This window comes from Podarcis cretensis (genome assembly GCF_951804945.1).
Source record: "Podarcis cretensis genome assembly, chromosome: 10".
NCBI classification, from domain to species: Eukaryota; Metazoa; Chordata; class Lepidosauria; order Squamata; family Lacertidae; genus Podarcis; species Podarcis cretensis.
The window spans coordinates 43,224,697-43,237,741 of NC_137179.1; the positions used below are offsets into that span (position 1 = coordinate 43,224,697).

The 13,045-nt window shown below is 38.9% G+C and overlaps 1 protein-coding gene and 1 long non-coding RNA gene across 7 annotated transcripts in view; one reads left to right on the forward strand and one right to left on the reverse strand.

The window, feature by feature from the left end:
• The window catches only part of NAV3 (neuron navigator 3), a 436,309-nt gene that overhangs the window by 343,716 nt on the left and 79,548 nt on the right, over positions 1-13,045 (reverse strand). The window lies entirely within an intron of this gene.
• LOC307224763 overlaps positions 1-13,045 on the forward strand; it is a 30,709-nt gene that overhangs the window by 2,375 nt on the left and 15,289 nt on the right. The window contains exon 2 of the long non-coding RNA XR_013842737.1: positions 5,021-5,052. This is a non-coding gene — a long non-coding RNA (uncharacterized lncRNA). The remainder of the gene's footprint in view (positions 1-5,020; positions 5,053-13,045) is intronic.

The window sequence follows — 13,045 nt, forward strand, 5'->3', positions numbered from 1 at the left end:
TCCCCAAGATGCTTCAGCCAACCAACACCTGTCTTTGTGCCTTTGTCTCTTCAAATCTCCCAGATGCTGTTTCAAGCAATATGCCAAGCATTCCCGTTTCAGAACCCACCACTGCAGGTGAATTTTCCATTTAGGAAACATCCCTAACCTTTACAGAACATCAATGTTATTTTGTGTGAAGTATCCAACTCCAGTCCAGGATCATTTAAGGCAACACCATGGTGACAGACCCATTCACAGTTATACTTTCACTGAAAAAGGAGAACAGCTGGCCAAAATAAAAGTGTTTTTCATTTTCCACTGTAACCTCTGAGATGAATTGTTTCTACTTCATAAAATCACAGTTATAAGCACTGCACAAACTTTGTGAGCTTGGCCACTTCAGTAAAAGAAAGAAAGAAAGAAAGAAAGAAAGAAAGAAAGAAAGAAAGAACCATCATCTTCTGCCTGAAGCAATCAATCAGTAGATGCCATGCAGCCAATATTTTAGAACAAAAAGCAATCCTAGACTTTAGTCCATAGTATAAAGAGCCCCAAATACATGTGTTTTTTAAAACAAATCTTCAGACATTCCTAAAGAGGGCAACTGAAAGTGTTTGTACTATGGTAGCTGGAGCTCAAAGAAGCTCATGTGCATGCATAAAGTACTTCATTATGTGCATGGGATATATGTGGCCTATTTTTCTTTCCATCATCAGCTGCTTTTGCCTCATGCTGTGATGCTCCACAGGTCATCTCTATCCTTCAGGGGATATTGGGGGCAGCACTCAAAAGCCATCAGATGGGGAAGCTGAAAGCTCTTGTTTATGCAAGGATCACTACATGTTGCGCTTTCAGGTTCTGACATCCAAGCCCAACACCAGACACTGGCAGGAATTCAGCTTCAGAGCCTGAGTCAGCCATGAAGCTCACTAGATTATATCTTGCAGTTTAAACAACAAAGATAATAACAGATTTTTACATCATAAGCTACACTCCACTTCATCAGATGTATGAAAATTTATTTGCCATTGCAAGTATGTGTGTGGGTAGATGGGTGTGTAGCTTGGGACAGAGGTTGTAAACAGTCAGGTTAAAAGAATTAAAAAACAAAGGCAGAAAAGTACAGACAACAATTACTTAACAGTGGCCCTTCGCAAAAAACCATTAATAACAATTCAGTTCACAAATGATAGCACTGGACCTCTTGATGAATTGTAATTAATAGCTTCGTGGTGCACTCTCCCTTTTAAGTTCAGTTGTTCTAGTATGGCCACACTTCAGACATCTGACTACACCTGGGGTGACTTGGGGTGACATGTCCATTTTGGGTGAACGCTGGACTGCAGGGCCTGCATGGGTGGGTTAGATACCTAAGGCTCATCTAGCAAGGAAGGTGCATTTCCTCCCCATTCTTAGTTGGGGTGTCACAGCCAGAGACTACATTACATCCCAAGGGGTCTGGGGGGGGGAGAGATGCTTCCCCTACAGAATTAGTTAAAATCCTTGTCTTCCCATACTACCTGGATTTGGATAATTGGTTCTGCATTTTCTCCAATTCATATTTTAATGAATGTAGCCACCTTTCCATTTCTTGTCTCATGCTGGGTGTGGCCAGCCGCCAACAAAAATAACGTGAATTGGTAATATACAAAACAAAGAATAATAGTGAAAATGTATACAGCTGCCAGATTATGAACTAGAAGTATTTTATCATTAATATATGGTATGTGGCTTGGGTCAAAAATAATATTCACTTCCAATTTTATGCATTATTTAGTGAGTGATCAGCCATTGGGTATGAACTCCAAAAATGAGTTGCAAACAGGTGGCTCATTGTGCAACATAAACATACACTTTGAACATCCAATTCAAAATACAGTACTATTTCAGAAGCAAGCTGTGATTTTCTGGAAACTAATAATAATTATAGTATACAAAAAAGAAAAATCATTTTAAAAATGAATGAAGCAAATATTGTTTCAGGAGAGGCACTCTTGATATACTTGATATACCGTAGAATTTATAAACAACTTTGCCAGTTATTAAAAGAAGAACTTTGTTCTATTGCTCAGAACATTTGAGGGGAACACATTAAATCTGGCTCTAACAAATGCGAATCTATGCGACGCAGCCGATAAAGTAGACAGATATCGAGGTATCTGGGACATAGATGTAATGCCCTGATTTATCGGGGAACATGTACCTCCACCTGTAGTAAGATTTTGTTGCAAATCTACCTCCTCCAATCTTTGTTTGATGACCTTTTTAGCTGTAATTAGATCTAAATTAAGTATATCGGAAGGAGAGATTCCATAAGACAACAGTTTGGAATGGATTTTTGTTGCCCATGGGTTGGTGAATTCATCTCTCCAAAGGCACTGAATAAGATGGTAGTTTGGCAATTTATGCCAAAGGGACAGCCAATAATTAAAGGCATGTCTCCACATCAGAATCTCTAGGGAGGGGATCTTAAGTTCTAGGCGAATGGCAGAGTTGCTTACACAGGAGGGTAGTTTCAAAAGGCGTCTTAGAAAAAGATTTTGCAATGTCACCAGAGGCAAGAGGTTTACAAAGGCGCCCCATAAAGGGACCGCATAGGCCATAGTTGCAACCACTTTCGCACTATAAACTTTTAAGGCGGATGGAACATGCATAGCCCCCTCAGTAAAGAAGAAGCGTAATAGAGCATAGATAAGGGCTTTAACCTTATTTTGTAAATATGTGATATGCGCTTTCCATCCCATATTATACTGGAAGTAAATTCCTAGATATTGAAATTTGTAAACTTGTTCAATTGGCTTCCCCTCGAGTTCCCACCTATACAGTTTACGACTCCTGGAAAAAAATAGGACTTTAGATTTGGAATGGTTAATAGTAAGTAAATTTGTTTGGCAGTATAACGCAAAAATCTTAAGGGCCCTCCACAAACCGATTCGAGAATAAGAGAGGATCACCGCATCGTCAGCGTACAATAATAAGGGGCAGCGATAGTCTGCAAGCCTGGGTGCATGAATGGAGGTTTGGGCCAATATGGCATATTATACATCAGTAACAGATACCAAGTTTCTTATCATTTGAGAAACAACTACAAGAGGAAGCATCTGCTGTTACATGCTGCTGATCTCCCATAGACAGAACACATGGATGAAATATGCAAAGATTTGCTACATAAGCAATCCAGCTGCTGAACAAAGAAATATGAAGCCTTATAGTTGAACTCAGCATATCCCATTTACAAATTTTGTTTCCCATTTTCCAACGTACAGTTATGTTTGCTGAAATCAAATTTGGAAACACGATACACTGAGATTTGATCACAACCCAGTATATTTAGGCATGCTGTAAAAGTGCCTTACTCTGTGCTGAATTGTCAATTTTACTTTTTCATTGTAACTTAGATTACACAGAGAGACAAAAATCAAACTGGTTACAATTGCTTATTATCGATCCAAAGTTTTCATCCTAACCTTGGATTCGCTCTATCACAGCAAATCATATACTGTCAGTATCAGTTATGCTGAAAGTCAAAAGGTAGGCAATTGTTTCTAATAAAGAAAGATCCCACATTTAAAATTCTCTACTGGGGATCACAGGGCAGAACAATATACAGATAATGTGGGGCTGGTGCCAAATACAGACCCCCATCTCCAATACCAACGCTCTGACCTCTGTAACATATGACTAGTTCAAGTTACTCCAAGTTCTTACATAATTTTGTGAATTTTACTGCTCCCACTATTCCCAGTAGTAGTCAGCTATATCTTGTAGAGGTTGGGATCTTCAGAACCATCACTTATGGATAGACTCATCATGCAACACACTGGGAAAATTAGAACACGTAGGTTGTTTTTAGACATAACAATACACTATTGCTTAGAATTAGAGAAATGAGTCCCATGGTCAGGAAGTGGCCTTCAGAAGCTTTTCTTTTCAGCTTTGTTGTATCTCAAGCTTATTATAGAGTTTAATCTAGGAACTGTGATTTACCAATAGCTATGATCAGTTTCAAAACAAGCCAATTTCAAAGCATGGTTTATGATTATGATTATTTATTGAATTTATATGCCGCCCTATACACGGAGGTCTCAGGGCGGTTGCTGACATGTATGAGCTAACTATTGTTAGTAATAAACCATGATCCTCAGATTGGAAGCAACAAGAAGCCAAGATTCAGAGAAACTGAAAATCAATGCTACTGAGGTCCTCCTTCTGGCCCTGCAATTTGGGGGTGGGGGGTGTTGTGAGGCTTACTGTGGCTCATTCACACAGTGACAAGCCATGGTTTACGGTTGCATCCAAATACAGCTAATATACTATTGAAAGGCTTTTCCCTCTTAACGTTTATAAAGTTCCTACAGAGGGCACTTCTCTATAGATCTTCATACAAAACCTGGATGGATTTAATATGCAATGACAGCACATACACATTTTTGTTGTTGTTCTAGATACACATGCCAGGAAGCTGCATCCAACCATACATAGCCAGAGTGAAAAAATCACTTGTGCAACTGTCATTTATTTACCGGTTACACATTAATTTCTGTACAGGACACATTTATGGATAAGAATAGCATGAAGCAACGAAACAAAAAAAATAAAAATAAAAACAACCCAGAAAAACCATAAGAGAGGCTAAGAGAATAAATTTTTACAAGGACAGCAACTTTTTTGCTTTCACATTAATACACATTTTTAATTTTCGTTAACTTCTACTTACATTTGTAATGTATATACCCTTGTTTTCTTAATTTTTTCTCTGAGGAGATTAAGGGCACATGACTGAGTGCCAAAAATCACACATTCCAGCATATCACAAATCCTAAATCAACATTATGAGGTGTGTATTTCTCAGCACAGGACTACAGTCATGGTCATTTGTTTTAGGAACTTTAGCAGTTGTGTTTCACAGAAGAATTATGTAAATTACACTATTACCATGACTAATTACCAGTCTCTCTCTCTCTCTCTCTCTCTCTCTCTCTCTGTGTGTGTGTGTGTGTGTGTACATGCATATACATTGCAATCCATTGTGCCACAGGGCAGACCCTGGGAACACTGAGATCAACATAGGTAATTATTTCAGCATTATGGTCTAGAAAACTTATGAAATACAGTATAGTACTTCTTCTTCTTGATATGATTGTCCATTAAAACAGGAGCATTTCTTTAGGCCAAAGGTTTCTACACATGGCTGAACATTTAGGGACAGTGCACATGAAAAAACTGGCAAAGAATGACCATGTGAACTGACTTAAGTCATCAAGTAAGGTAGTTAGCATGATAGCATACTTTCAGGTAGGTCGGCTGTTTGATCTTTCATTAAATTTGTATTTATATTATATTGTATTGTATTGTATTGTATTGTATTGTATTGTATTGTATTATTATCATTATTATTAAATATATATTTATTGTAGTATTCCAAATCAAGTCACAATGATATGCAATCAGTTGACTAGAACATGGTGCTGATAATGCCAAGGTTGCAAGTTCGAACCCTGTAAGAGACAGCTACATATTCCTGCATTGCCGGGCAGGGGGTTGGTCAGAGTCCCTTTCAACGCTATGATTCTATGAAATTAGGCACACACTTATATGTAGAGACAGACAGACGCACTTAAAATGTCCCCCCTCATTGTGTGCCAATAAGTATTTTAGTAGAGACAAGTGAAATTGTGTTAGAATTTAGGACCCCCCCCCCATTACATATCCACAAAGCAATGTGGGAAGGGGCAATTATGCAATGTAGCGTAGAAGAATCTTGACTCCTGAAACCTAAAGAACTTTGAAGGTCCTTTTTATACTTAACTGAATCATTTTATTGGAAAGTTGTGGCCTACAGTGACTATAGTGTGGCATTCAATATAGCTGTGAGAACCCCTATTAAAGCAATTTCCATCACTGGGTGTCACTTCTGTCCTTTAATGTAAACAGGATGAACAGCATACTCACTACTCTACAAATTATTTGGAACTGTTTTTGTTATTCACTTTAATGTTTCCTTTTATTTATATCACAAAATCCTAACACCTCTGAAATCCTTCCAGGGAATTAAGTCAACACTGTCAAGTTCAAAAAATGTTCAGAAAAGGGCAGCCAAGGATGTGGAAAAACTCCCCTATGAGGAAAGGTTTCCTTCCAAGTGTGTAACATGATGTCTGGTGTAGGAAGAGAGAGCAGTATCTTCTCCCCCTTCTCTTGTAACCCAGGGTTGCCCAGTGAAGATGAATGGTGGGAAATTAAGGGTAGATAAAATATGGAGCCTTGGTATTTGGTAATAGTAATATCTACTTACTTGGGCTGGTTTAAAAGAGGTTTGTGTGTATTCATGAAAATTAAGGCCCTCAATGACTACTGGACATATTAGCTACAGTATATAACCTTCCAGTATCAGAGATTGTATGTCTCTGAATACCAGCCACTGGAAATCACAAGCAGAAGGGTGGCATTGCATCCATATTCTGCTTTGGTCCAACCCAACTAGTTTTTCTTAAGATAGTCAGGGCAGACATAGCCAATGTGAATCTGTATGGCCCCATTCTCCCCCTCGATGTCGGAGAATGGCAGGGCTCTGAAGAGTGTGTGGCAGAGGCAGGGGACCAGGGGAGTGACCCAGGAGAGGGGACCAGCGATTTACATTGTGCCAAACCAGCTCCCCCATTCCCAATGTAGTCCTTGTTCCAAATGTATATTGTCAATGACTCCTTCTTCCCTGGCGAAGTGTGTATGCCATTGTGTGGTTTGCCTTAGGTGCCAAAATGTCGTGGGCTAGCCCCGAATGCATGGGACAGTGATGCAAATCACAAGCACACAGAGAGAGACACAATCTTTGTCAGAAAATGCCTTATTTTCTGTCACCACCTTGGTGACTTGTTAGTGGTTATTAGAGATGAGAGGTTTATTATTTTATTTTTGTAAGTAATTCTACACCAGTTTGTAGGACAAAGCCCTCCCTAAATAATGTGCCTAAAAGGAATGGAGCTACAAACATTAAACACACCAGTCGGTGTACACTTACTGTGATAAATTTGCTTTGATAAAGTTATTTGCTATGATAAGGTTATTAACATGAAAGGCAGCAGTGACGTTTTCAAGGTCCTCTTCAAAATCCTGTACTGAATGGCCCAAGTGCAGGCCACTTAGAAGGAAAGTTTCAAAACTGTGAGGCCATCAATTTATTAACATTGTGCTCTCAACTGTTCTTTGATTTTTAGACAATAATAGTTATGCTTATTGCTCAGCCTTCTCTAGATTCCTAGATTGCTGCACATGGATTTTTAAGATCACCGCTTTACTACTGAGGTTAAGCAATGAATCATACAATTTATCATTCAGTTTGATTTGCCTGAAGAGATTAAAATAGCATTCTAGCCAAGGATCACAGATCCACTGTGTGTTTTTTAATAAAAAAGCAGATTCCTGCTCTAACAGCGTAGAGATATAAAATGCTAACCATTTTTAAAATCCTTATGAGTTGCCCAAGCAATTCAATGAATTCCTGAGAAGAGTAAAAGGAAAACATCAATCATTATTGGTGGAGGATAAAGGGTGGAGGGAGGCAAAGCTTCCAATAACCTTGCTTTTATCACAGAGGCCATTTTTCACAAGCTATGGGCTTGACAGTTTTCCATGGTTAAAAGAAAATCATATTTCAATCCTGATGGTTGAAACATTAATATCTCATTACAACCAACTGGGATCGTCTTGTAGAACAGCAGTGGGGGGAAGTACAAAGCAAGGTATAAATAACACCTCCAATTTTTATACTGTAGTTGATGGGTACTATATCTGCTACCTATTAGATTCTCAAGTTTTAAAATGCTCACATTCACTGTTGTAGCATAGTGATCTGACATAGATAGTAAAGAATTAAAGGGATGTAGAACCAAGATTCCACTAGAATGGAGTTCTGTGGACGTATGACCCTCCAGATGTACAATGGCCATCAGCTCTGACCATTGGCCACATGGGCCAGGGCTAATGGAAGTTAGAGCCCATCAGCATCTAGAGGGCCAGAGGTTCACCCATTACTGCAACTAGATCTTGCTCTACTACCAGTGGCCCGATATTGAAAGCGGCACTGGTAGCAGAGGGACTAGGAGCGGGATCAGTTTCACCCACAATATACTGCTGGAGTGAAGCCGCCATCACAGTCTGCCCCTCATAGCAGTCCTGGGTGATGTATCGATACATCGCCCAGGCCTAGAAGGGACCCCAAGCATCATATAGTCCAAGCCCCTGCAATGCAGGAATCTCGACTAAAGCATCAATGACAGATGGATAATAATAATAATAATAATAATAATAATAATAAGAAGAAGAAGAAGAAGAAGAAGAAGAAGAAGAAGAAGAAGACTGATAATAATATTGACCTACCTAGCAGGATTGCTGCTAAACTTGATAATGTCCATGGATCATTTTGCTTACAATAAGACAACTAAAAAAAAACCCCAAACCCTATGTTTTGCATATCAATAACAGTGATACTCAATTTAAAAAAAACAACATGCAAATACCATGCAAAGTATTAAGAGGTGCATGCCAATTCAACCAAAACATGGTGTTTGTAAAATTTAATGAAGATTATTAGGGGTACCAATGTAAGGTATTTCTCTTTATCCCTGGCATTTCAAAGGCTTACTGCTACAGCAAGATATAAAAGTGGTCATTACTAAAATATGCTTTAGAAACACACACGCTAGTATTAGAGGTGATTGTTTGCAGCAAGGACTTTCCTTAAGCTATAAGTAAATCTCTTGCTTCTATTCTTCAATATTTTCCATAACCTCTGGGGCACAATGTCTTCTCTAATCTTCTTGGTATGGTTTATTAACCTCCCATTTCTTTGTTCTCAGTGGATCCAGCACTGTTTCTGCTGCTAGCATTTGATTGCAAGTCTTTACTCCAACGTACAACATCCACTTTAGATTCATTTTTCAGATCTGCAGCCCTCTTTCATTTCGGCATCAGTAACATCTTCACAGCCTGTAAGCACTCCTCAGCTGAAAATATATTCCATCTCTTCAGCAGCCCAAAGTAGTATTACGTATTCTTACTCGGTGGAATTGCACAAGAATTAATTTAGTCTACCAGCTCTGTTCTTTCTTTCTTACTTTTTTTTTTTTGTCCTTTGTGGGGAAGATCATAGAAAGTTCTTCGGTTCTTCGGTTCCCATAACATGAGGGACTGATAATAGTAATTAAATATCAGCCTTTGATTAAATGAGTACATCTGAAGACTGTTAACACTGTGTTATCATTAACACCTTAACTTTTGGGTACATTCAGAAACCCACAAGAGCACTCCTCCTGTGGTTTCGAGCAACTAGTTTTCAGAAACATAATGTCTCTAACCTCGAAGGCAGAGCATGGCCACTGTGTCTAGTAGCCAGTCAGAAACACTACCTCTGCAATCTTTATAATGCATTAACCCTTATAATTCTTTCTTAAAAGTCTTCACTCATACCTCTTGCTATTTCTCTCAATTTAGACCAGGATTGTCCGAGTAAAGTACCTAAGCTACCTGCCATGCCACACAAGTCACAGATGCTCTTGTGGACTTACAAATAGGCTTTCATTTAAGAAGAGCTCTAGGTGCCTCTTGCTTGCAACAAAATCTTCCCTGTGCTAAATAGAATATAATGAAAGTACTGATGTCATTGCCTAGAAAACAGAATTTGTATGTGTTAAGCCAACTTCTTCTGCGATGTACTAAAAGCAACAATCCTATAACAAGCAGTCTCATGCTAGATCGTGGGTTGCAGATATTCAGGAAGATTACCCAAGATCAGAAAGCAATGTTCCCTGGATCCTCACTGGAATCCTGTAACAACATGCCCTCGAAAGCTTTCTGATCTCAAACAACTTTCTCCTTGAGACACACCTTTTCATTTAATTTTTTGTAGTACAAACCCATTTCAGTTGAGGCAAACCCTGAACCTTGCATGGTTGTCTGCCTTTTGTTAGTTTTAACATTTTCACCCCCAGAAGCACACCAGGCAAAATCTAAGAAATGTTATGCCCCCCAAATCCATTTCACGAATGCGTAGCCGTGATTTCCTTCTATGTCCTCTATGAAAGAGTTTATGAGGCATTGCATGCAAGGAGTGGGGGTGAACCCTGAAACCAGACATGGATTATTCATTTGTATTATTCACCTAATGGATTAAATGAAAAAGAAATTTAAATGGCATACATTCTCTCTCTCTCATTAAACCCTGTTTTTGCTTCATTTTAAAAACTTGTCTATCCCTTTTCAATTGAAATTCCTTTTTGTCTTCCCTCCAACCTCAATTATCACTTTTCAGTAATAATCCTCACCCAAGTGGCCTAGATCTTCTTTTACCCTTTTGTACTAACATAATATTCTTCATAATTTGATGCACAAACTCATTCTTTTACCCTCTAATCCCTATTTGTCAGGTTTTTCAGACAACCTGAACCCTTTAACCACATAACCACTCCATCTTCCACAACCTTTCTTATATTTCTCTCCTTGGCTCTGCCAATATGAAGAATCCCTGTTTTATTTTTCATTAAATAAACCTGCCACTTTATTTTCCTTTGTCTGGGTAAACTGTCACCTCTAATCTCATTTTCCTTTCTCTAAGTATATCTAAGGGTTTCTATTTGATTAATTTGTCTTAAGGCCCTCGGCCTGCATAGCTCTTTCAGTGGAAATTATTAGTATGGTATCATTTAAAGTCTCCAATAACTCATGTTTTAGTCAGTAAAGAGAACTTTCTGACCCACAGATTTATTATGCATATATAGCACATGACACCGGTATACTAATCTATTGCTAGAAGTCTGCATTTTTCCTTAACAAAGACATTTCATGAGAATCAAGTGCAATGCAATGTCCTCCTTTGCAAGCAAAGGCTTTTCTGTAGCCAACGTGCGCACAAACAAACCTGACCCTACAAAATTTCATCTTCTTTCAATATACCACAGACCTTTTAGATCTCAGGTGAAAAGTGACAATTTCTGCATTGCTACCTACCACTTGCTATAACACAAAATATAACTATTATAGCCACAGGCTATAAGAATCTGTAAATGTATTTCCTCTTCGATATACCCTGGAGACATTCCAACATGGTTGTTTTGTTTTCGTTTTTTGTTTTTTATTGGCTTAGGGACAGATTCTGCTGAGCTATGTTGTGGCAGCGGCATCTCTCTTTTCACAGAAGTCAAAAGGTGCCCATCTCTCTGCCTCTGCCAAAACACTTCCAACTGCCAGGCCTCAGCAAATAATTGTGTGAGCTTCAGCAGGTCGAATGAATCCCCAATACCCATGGGATGCTTCAAAAAGTTGCCAGATGGGATCCTTCCTCCTCCTAAAGGAAACAGGAGAAGGTATCCAGTTCCTCAGCACTACACACAAAATACAAACTGCAGCATTTTACCTGTGCAACGCAAAAAGCCCGATTTGGCATTTAGGTTTCACATAACAAGGTCTGAAATGGCTAAACAACATAAGCCTGATTTTGTGGCTCACTGCCAACTCATCTTTTAAGCAGAACTGTAACCTGAGGCTTTTCAGGGTGAATAGATATGCCTGATGTTTCCTTGTGGATGACTAGACTGGAGATTCTAGAATCAGGATAAGAAGGAGAATGAAAGTGAACATTTATCTCTTCCAGTGTCAGTGAAGTTGCATTTTCAAGACAACTTTATTGAAATCTAATTTGGTACTTCCTTCTCTGCTTTGCCCATTTTTAAAAAAAATCCCAAATGGCACAATGTAGCTGAGCATATTTATAGCTATTACCACAACAACAGAGTGCAGACTACATATGCATAGTTTCATATTGTAATATATATTATTATTATTATTATTATTATTATTATTATTATTATTATACTCCCCTTCATCCGAAGATCATAGGGCAGTTAACAATATAAAAACAAAAAAACCTGTATACATTTAAAACAAAAGCATTAGATAAACAGTGCCTGAGTGCTGAATTTTACTTAGAAGAATAAAAAAAAGAGTATTTAGAATGCCCTAGACAGTTGAAAGAGAACATGTGTTAGGAGAAATTATTTGCTATGATTACATGCATTTCCATAATACAGAAGTTTTGGGTTCCCTGAGAAATAAAAGTATTAAATCCAAATACGTGATTTGAGAGCTCTTACACAGAATTTTTTAATATGCAGTATTGCTGGAAATGTGTTATTAAGTAGAGTTCGGTTGGTCTCCCAGATAAGCTCAGATAATTACACACTAATTTGCAAATTTTATACATGTTAATTAAAATCTATGAAAGATTTAATAGTTGAATGTCATATCTTTGTCAAGATAGGTACAATATTAAATAAAAAGTTACAAAGCACTGATAATAGCATTATTCTGTGATTCAGTTTAATCACACCTATTGCCTATGTACACTGACATTTTAAGACAAGTTTGCCTTAAGCTGACAATTACCTGCATTCAGTAGAGGAGGATGGAACAATAAGTCGGATCCTCTTCAAAGAGGGTAACTGTTGCGCTCAGACCACTGAACATTCCTACCTTCCGGTGTGGGTGGGGTTTAGCCCTGCTCCACTCTGGTTGGTCGTTTCACGGATGCTTGGACCCTAAAGCCAATAGCTTGGCTTGGGTGGTGTCTGGAAAACGCTTTTAAACCCTGTGTGTCGTTTGCTGGACCTCTTTGCCTTCACACAGCAGATCACCCACCCATCCCACCCCTTTAGTTGGTGTGTTTGGCCTTGCTATGGACTTTGTTGGTCGCCTGCTTTGTAACAGGGGCCTGGTAGGAATTTTTCCATTTGGCAAATTGGCAGGGCCATTTGGTTTTCACCTATCATGTAGCAAGCGTCACAACTTTGTAAGGTTAGGCGGTTAGGCATTGGATCAGCGTTGTGTGGGGAGGGGAGGTGCGGCCATCACCTGCCCCTCCAAGGTCAAAGGTATTCTGTTAAAGGAATCCAGGGTTTGGCCTGATTTTTGTCCGAACCCCCGTGGTAGGGGCTAGGGCCATACCAGTATCCCACGGGGACACCGGGGGTGAGCTTGAGTTGGTTGCCACCGGCCAGGCTCCCTCTGGCGGTGT